Here is a 9462-nt window from a genome sequence, read left to right on the forward strand (position 1 = left end):
CCAAATAGGTGCCTGATATAGGCAACAAGGACCTTGGATTTGACATACCGGTAGGGAAATAGTTATCAAACCTATTCAACAACATGGGTGAAAACAAGGAAAATAATATCAATAAGTATTTTCAAGCACTAAAGACCAGAATGAACAAAAGAATCAGACTGTCATAGAAAATTGTTAACAAATACAAGAATGATATATGTTTTTTCATCAAGAAAGATGAGATCTAGATGGAAGCAGTTATCCCAAGAACAATTTGGGTTACTCAAATGAGTTATGAGACCAATGACCGCATCATTGAAACATATGCGAAAGCCCTTTTGGAAGCAGCCAAGGAACCTGAGGAAGAAGTATTTGGTAGTGCAGAAACCATTGAAAACCAAATCCAATCCAAGAAAAGAGTGAAGAAAGTAGAAGAAACTATGAGGAGAGGCTCTAGATAGGCTAAGGCTATCAAAGAAGATGTACTAAAACAAATTGGTATCACTGAAGATGAGTTGGAAGCATTACAACCTAAAACTCATCTTTCAATGGCATCCACACCCTCACCTAGAAGAACTAGACAAAAACAACAGGCGGTGAGGTCTTCGGTCAAGAAGACAACCCCTAAGAAAAGGAAATTGACACCAAAGAAAAAGACTCAACAAAATATTGCTCCGATTGACAGACTATTAGATGAGATCATAGAAGAAGGAAAACTCAAGAACATAGAAAAATTATATGATACACTATCAGCAGATGAGAAAGCGCAAGTTGAAAACAGTGTCATTTTACACTTGGATATCTATAAGAAGTTATTAATGCAAGTGGTAGATGAACTACTAGATGAATTATTCAAGAGACTAGAAGCAAGAAGACAAGCTGTGGTAGAGCTTGACAAGAAAATCAAAATTGAAAAATTACTTGTTGTTTACCCAATTAACTCACCAAAGGAGATAGATGATCTAATTGCAGAGGCCAACTAGTTAGTATTCTCTACTACACACTAGCATATTGGACTAATGGTAGGAAGAGTAAATGAGGTAAAAGAAGAAACAGAAAATGGATGGGATATATTCCTTGTTGAGAAGGAAAAGCAGGAAGAGTATAGGAACCCCAAGCCTATCAAAGTCTATCAAAAGGATAAAGATAAGGGTAAAGGAAAGGTTGGTGGACCTCCTAGCATCAAAATAAAAGATAACTTATCCCCACTGCCTCTGATTGCTCCACCGATAACAACAACTGAAGACCAAATGACAAATGACAATATGGATGTATCACAAGATGATACTAATCCTAATTCAGAGGTACTATACATAGTTGATGTTGATACTCAAAAAGTCAACATTATGATAGACCAAAACACAACCGGTAAGACCGATATGGCTAGTGAGCCACCGGTAACTAATGAAACAGATAACACACAAGGTGAACTGGCAATAGGTAACACAAGGCAACATACAGAGACTCAAAGAGAAGCACAAATAGATCAACAAGTAGAGCAATAGGCAAATGCAGAATTAGTGCCATCGACATCTTGTGAACAAGGAAAACCACTGGTAAAAGAAATGGAAAAATAGACTGACCTACTAGAGGTCACTACTAGCAAGAATAGTGCTCCCACCAGCAAAATTCAGTATGTTGGTTCCTCCTCTACAACATTTAAATCAACCAATGTAACTGAAGCTCTCTTAGATTCTTTGAAGAAAATAACTAATTGTAGTTCACAAGCTTATAAAGCTATAGATGACGCAATCCCAGTTTTGAAGAAGATAGCTCCAAAATGTAACATAGATAATAAGGATTCTTTGAGTCAACTTGAGACTTTGTCTAAGTATATTACTGACAACATAGTGATAGTTGAGCAAATAAAGGAAGAGGCATTCAAAGACAAGTCAGAAAATGAAAAACAAAAATTTGTTGAGGATCAAATAAAGAAGTGTACAAGGGAATTTGACACACTTCTACTAGAACTATGCAACTCATTGAAGGAATTTAAAACTCTATACAGAGACATTTACAAGACAAACTTTCTAACAGTTGACATAGAAAAGAAAATGAGCAAGATACAGGATAAAATCAATAAACTTGCTGACAATTTTGTTAACTCACCTGATACATTATCAGTTTTTGAACAAAAGATAACAAGTTTTGAGGAAAAATTACTTAAGTTAGAAAGAGAAAAGGAGAGAATAATAAACAAGGCTAAGAATCTGAGACTAAGACTAAGTCCAAGATTGGACTATCTAGAATCCTTGAGGAAGGAAATATCTGAGGCATTAGTACAAGGACAAAAAAAAAAAAAAGAGCATATGCAACACCTCACCGGTACAGGTCAAAGAACAGAGGCAGCAATAAAAGATAGTAAGAAGTTTATGAAAAGTATAAATTTGGTTTTGGCAGATCTTTTTCAAATTGTAACCACCCAGTTACAAGGTTGAGATAGAAAACTACAACTCTATTGACACCTTGACAACCTTTGTCATTGATGCCAAAGGGGGAGTAGTAGTATGAGAAAATAATCAGCAAAAGACTTATCTGCTCAGGGGGAGCTCATATATTTTTGGTACACATTTTTGGAAACAATTTTTGGATTACAAATTTTGGATACACTTTTGAAATTTTCTCATGAGTGTTGCCATCAATGCCAAAGAGGGAGATTGTTGGCAAATGCACACTCCAATGAGAAATTGTAGGTGATTGAAGGTTTTGTCATTGATGGAAACCTTACAATCCTATGACACCGACAACACAATCCATCGGCACTAGCAAGGTGAAAATCTACACTGGCACATAGACTGCTAGCACCGACAGTGAAAGGAAGCATTCCAGGCATAGAGGCCGACAAGAATTTTGTTGTGATTTATTTTGTGTATTATTGTAAAATCATTGTAAGCCTACTTGGCAAATTGTAAAATGACTTATATATATAAGAGATCATTTTAGAACAATTATGCATGGATAGATGAATGTAATTAGGCGAAATAAGGCAGACCTATTATGTGAATTATAGGTTAAGGGTTTATGTAAGAAGCAGAGTACAAACCGATACTGGATCTGACATTATAGATGCTATTCTGAAGCAGTACAAGACACTGGATTTATATAATCCATTTTGTAAGTTAGTGAGACTTCCTATTTTGTTTGAGTAGTGAGCTCTAGGCACTTGGCCTTCCTACATGTGCAGGCCCCTCTTGTAGCAGTAATATTCTCTTATTGGCCAGTAAGTGAATATTGTGGGTCACAAATCCCATCGAGGTTTTTCCCACACCAGGTTTCCTCGTTAAAATATTGTGTTATGGTGTGCTTTTCATGTGGTTTATTTTACCTCTATTTATTGCATTATTTTCTGCTTACCAGTACACAGTTTTAATTTGTTCTACATGTTTTAAGTTCAGAAATTCTACCTACTGGTTAGATACTAATTCAACACCCCCCCCCCCCCCCCCCCCTCTTAGTATTTGTGGGAATCCTAACAAAGTTCTCATAACAGTCAAACTAGTTGATGTTGGTTATCTTTGAGACATTATCTTGACAAAGTTATTTTGCTGATAAGTTTATTTTGAGTTTGGGAGTTTGTATAAGTTTTTGAGTATACTGATTCACCACCCCCTCTCAGTATTCTATTGGATCCTTATTCTTTCATCTTATAATCAATTGGTATAAGAGATATCCAATTACTCTTAGATCTCTAAGCCTAATAGCTTGAGGAAAAGATCTTGTAGATCATGATGAAGAAATAAGGTCCTAAGTTCAACAAAGATAACTATAGGATATGGAGCCACAAAATGAAGATTTGCATTAAAATTCTTGGTAGTCAGTATTGGGAGTATGTAGAAACTCAATATGTTGCACCTACCGGTACTCTAATTGATGATCAAAAGAAAGAACAACAAGAGAATCATCAAGCATTATAGGCTATTATCAGTTCCTTGTCTGATGCTGAATATGTAGATTTTCATGGTCTTGAAACTGCATATGAAGTATGGAAAAAACTTGAAGAGATTTATAGTGGTGATGAACATGTTAATATTGCTAAAGAGGAGATTTTAAGAGAAAATTTTGATAACATGAGAATTTCTAAAGGTGAGAATATCCAGCAGTATGGTCAAAGGATTAAAGAAATAGTTGGTGAAATAAAAAGAGTAGGAGGGAAAGTGGAAGATGCCATAGTGGTCAGTAAGGTATTGAGAACCCTAATATTGGTATATACTATTCAAGTTGCAACTATTTAGGAGCTGAAATCCATTAACAAGATGAAGGTAACTCTTGACTCTATTATTGGCAAGCTTATTGCCTTTGAGCTAAATGGATATGATGGTAGTGTACAAAAATCAGAATCTACATTCGGAGCTTATGTCTCTAACCCTTCTATGAGAAGAAGTAGAGATACTGGCCAAAGCTATGAATCTAGATGTAGAAGAGATGTTGATGATGAAGATAGTTTAGTGGAGCTTGAAGCATTGTTGTCAAAATGACTGCCTAGAGGCACTGGTAAATATAGAGGTAAGCTATCGTTGAAATGTTTTGCTTGCAATAAGATTGGTCATATAGGAGCTAATTTCCCTAATAGTAAAAATGAACACAAGAGAGACAAATTTAAGAAGTATAAGAGAAAGGAAAGAGATATTATCTTGTAGCTATTGACAATGGTATTACTGATGATGAATCTGATGATGATGCTAGAGAAAATATTGTGTTTATAGATATTAAAGAAGAGACATCTGACTGGAAGGCTCTAGTATCTAAGATGGATAACTCTGATGATTGGATCATTAATAGTGGTTGTTCACATCACATGACCGGTGATCAGAGAAAATTTCTTTCCTTGAAATAATTTTATGGTGGTGTTGTCAAATTTGGCAATGACTCACCTTGTATGGTTAAAGGTAAGGGAGTTATTTCTCTTAATGGGAAGAGTAGTGCTAATGATGTTTATTAGGTTGAAGGTCTTAAGCACAATCTTTTGAGTGTGGCACAACTGAATGACAAAGGATACCCACTGGATATTAGAAATGGCATGTGCAAAATCTTTCACAACAAAGGTGAATTGATTGGAACTAGTAAACAGACTAGAGGTAATCTATTTCATCTTAATCCAAAAGTTAGCATCTGTTTGATTGCAAAAATAGATGATAGCTAGCTTTGGCATAGAATATTTTGTCATATAAATTTTGATAATATTGTTAAAGTAAGTCTAAGACAGTAAGAGGTCTCCCTCAGATAGAAAGACTGGTTAATGCTCTTTGTAAAGAATGTCAGTTAGGGAAGATGACTTCTTCTACTTTCAAGAGAAAGTGTTTCTCAGCAGAGAACTTGTTAGATTTGGTTCATAGGGATCTATGTGGACCAATAAGAACTAGAAGCATTTCAGGTGATAGATATTTCATGATCTTCACTGATGACTATTCAAGGATGATGTGGGTTGCATTCTTGAAAGATAATAATGAAGCTTTTGGTAAATTCAAAGCTTCATAGCCTTAATTGAGAAAGAGAGTGTTAGCATATGATGAACCAGTATGATAATATGATAATAATGTATGTTTTCATTCATGTCAATAAGTTTAGGACAACCGGTATGAAGAGTGGAAGAAGTTGTTATTGATGATCAAGTTGGAGAACCAGTATGAAGAGATGTAATGAACTGATGTCGGGGTTTCACTAAGTGTGACTACCAGTTGGTAGTATCAGCTTTATGGTTTCCAGTTTGGCAATCTAGCTTGTGTGATGCAACTAATGATATTATGTGATGAGTTAGCTAAGAAATAAGGATGAGATCGAGATGCCACGTCACTTTTGTGCACATGAAGGATTTCCTTGAGGATTTTGCATGTGAAGATCGACTGCATTTAGTGTCTACCTCAGGAATGAACATTCTTCTTACCAGTATGAGAAGAAAGCGTGAAGGGTTATTGATTTCTATGTGCGGTGAAGAATGGATGATGCATAATGACTTGTGATATGTTTGAGATTGTTTCATTATATGAAAAGTGATTGGACGGACAAGATTGGACCACTTGTAATTGTAAACCTAAGATGCTTAGGGTTTAGGGTTTATGTTACCAACCTAATTGTTGTCTATAAGGTCGATGATGTTTGTTATTGTAAGTGTTGGCAAAATTTGTGTATGTATTTAAGTGATGAGATACTTGCTAGACCAGTGAGTGAAAACTGAAGAGTGTGATTGCAGAGTAGAGGAACTAAAAAGGATCTATCTTAGCATATAGTGCTATTATCGGATTAGAGTTTTACCTATTATCTTCTAACCATTTCAATAGAAGGAAAATCCCTTTGTTAGGTAGCTTTAATAGGCTTACTGTAAATCCTCTAACTAGGTGACTCGAGTTCATTGAGTTCCTTAAATCCTCTAGTGAGGCAACCTTTAATAGGGTATATAGCCATCCCTTAACTGGGTGATCTTTAATAGGATCGGTTCCTAGCATAACCTTATTGTAAAGACTTTAACCGGACTAGGCTTCTAACAGAGCAAGATTCAAAAGAGTTCAAAACAAGATTGTGGGTATTCATCCCCACCGTGGTTTCTCCCATTTGGGTTTCTATGTGAAAAATCTATGTCATGAGTTGTGCATTTTTCATATGATGATTAAGCATTCTTTGTTTGAGTGATTATGCATGCAGAGCTAATGGTTATGGTATTATTGATACACCACATGCATATGTTTATGGGTGAAGTAGTTATCAAGTATTGAATGTATTTGAAGTGTTCAGTTTCACCAGTTTATGTTGTCTGAAGTCTTACTGTGTTTAACCGGTATTGCCATGGTTACGTTTAGTAATGAAGACAACCGGTTAGCATTGTTTTAATTTGAGAAGTTGCAGAGAATTTTTTGTATGTACTGATTTACCCCCCCCCCGCTATCAGTACCTTTAAGGGTATTTGTTGTTCATCATTATTCATTAATTGGTATTAGAGAAACTCTAGGTCCTTGGCGATATAAGCTTAACCACTTGAGGTAAAAACATCCCACCTTAATGATGAAGAGGGAAGGTCCTAAGTTCAATAGAGATAACTTCAAAATATGGAAGGACAAAATGAAGATCTATATCAATATTTTGGGTGCTCAACACTAGAGCTATGTTGAGAATGTCTATGTAATCCCCATTGGCACTCTAACCGATGATCAAAAAAGAGAGATTCAATAAAATGGGCAGGTTATGGAAGCCCTTATTAGCAGTTTGTCTAATATTGAGTTCATTGATGTACAAGATAAGGACACTCCTAAGGATGTATGGGACACATTGGAAACTATTTATGACGGTGATGAGAATGTCAAGAAAGCTAAGGAAGAGAGCCTTAGAGGAAAATTTGAGACATGAGGATGGTTGAAGGTGAAACCATTCAGCAATATGGCATAAGGATCAAGACCATGGTTGGAGATATCAAGAGCACTAGTGGAACAATTGAAGATGTCACCATTGTTAGTAAAGTTTTGAGATCATTGTTACTGGTCTATGAAATCAAAGTTGTTGTTATTCAGAGCTAAGGTCTATTGACAAAACCAAGGTATCTTCAGACTCTATCATTGCAAAATTGACTACATATGAGTTGAATAGCTATGATGGCAGTGTTCAAAAGACTGAGTCAGCCTTTAGAGCATTTGTTGCACCAACCACAAAAGGAAAAGAAGTAAGTACTAGTTATGAATCCATGCAAAGAAGAGGTATGGATGATGAAGAGATTTTGATGGAGTTTGAAGCTCTTCTTGCTAAAATACTTCCAAAAGGCACTGGAAAATACAAAGGTAATCTTCCTTTAAAATGTTTTTCCTGCAATAAGATAAGACATATAGTTGTTAACTATCCTAACAATGATAATAAGGATAAACTAGAGAGGCTTAGAAAGTATAAGGGAGGAAATAGAAGAAATTGTCTTGTTGCAGTGGATGAAGGTGTTACTGATGAAGAATCTAAGGATGAAGAGAATGAGGACATAGTGTTTGTAGCTGTAAAGGAAGAAGAGTCTGACAAAAAAGTACTTGTCTCTCACATTGACAACTCTAATGAGTGGATTATTGATAGTGGTTGTTCTCACCACATGATTGGTGATTGGGGAATGTTTCTATCGTTAGAAGAATATGACAGAGTTGTTGTCAGATTTGGCAACAATGCACCATGCTTGGTAACAGGAAAAGGATCCATTTCACTGAATGGAAAGAGAAGTGCATATGACATCTACTGGGTAGAAGGTCTTAGGCATAACCTATTGAGTGTTGCTCAGCTAAATGATAAAGGACTCATTCTGGAGTTAAAAGGCAGAGTCTGTAGTATAATTGGAAAGAGTGGTGAATTTATTGCCATCGGTAAGAAGACCATAGGTAACTTGTTTCAGCTAAATGCCAAGATTAGTCAGTGTCTGATGGAAAAGTTTGATGATAGTTGGATATGGTATAGGAGACTTTGTCATATGAACTTTGATAATATTGTAAAGGCTAGTAAGATCAAGGCAGTAAGAGGATTACCTTTGCTAAACAAACTGGAGAATGCTTTATCTAGAGAATGTCAACTTGGGAAGATGTCTTCCTCAAATTTCAAAGGTAAGTCTTTTTCAGTAGAGAACTTACTTCATCTTGTGCATATCTATTTGCGTGGTCCTATGAAAACTAGAAGTATTCAGGGAGATAGGTATTTCATGATTCTTACTGGTGACTGCTCAAGAATGATGTGGGTCACATTCTTGAAATAAAAATGTGAGGAATTTGGAAAGTTCAAAGCCTTTAGAGCATTAGTAGAGAAGGAAAGTGGTAAAAAGATAAAAATGCCTAAGAAATGATCAAGGAGGTGAATTCACTTCTAATGAATTCAACAACTACTGTGAAGATAGCGGTATCAAGAGGTAGTTGTTTGCCCCAAGGACATCATAGTAGAAAGGCATAGAAGAAAGGAATAACATGACTATAGTTAAAGTAGCCAGAACAATGTTGATCCAAGGAAAGGTTCCTCACACTTTTTGGAGAGAAGCAGTGAGCCCTGTAGTCTATACTATGAACTGGGTACTCATCAAGAAAGGTAAAAATAAAAACCCTTATGAATATTGGACCGAGAAGACTCCCACTATGATTTATTTTAAAGTATTTGGCAGTAAGTGTTACATCAAGAGAGGTGAGCATCTGAGCAAGTTTGATGCTAAATGTGATGAAGGAATATTTTTGGAATATTCCACTAAGAGAAAAGATCTCAAATGCTACAATAATAGGACTCATAAAATTGTTGAGAGTATCAATGTCAGGGTTGATGAATCCCCTGAGGAGCCTGAGGAAACCTGCAGTGAGAAAGTGGAAGATGAACTGGGTATAGCCTTCTGGGAACTGGTTAAGAAAGAGACAAGTAAAGACCCTAGTGTTCCTATAGTTGTAGAAGCTGCAGTAGGTGAAGAAGAAGAAGTAAGTGAAGAAGAAAAGGAAAAGAAAGAAAAACCAGCTAGAATCATTCCTAGATATGTGAAGCTACATCATGGTCTGAAGTAGA

Source organism: Cryptomeria japonica, chromosome 3 (genome assembly GCF_030272615.1).
Source record: "Cryptomeria japonica chromosome 3, Sugi_1.0, whole genome shotgun sequence".
In the NCBI taxonomy this organism is placed as follows: Eukaryota; Viridiplantae; Streptophyta; class Pinopsida; order Cupressales; family Cupressaceae; genus Cryptomeria; species Cryptomeria japonica.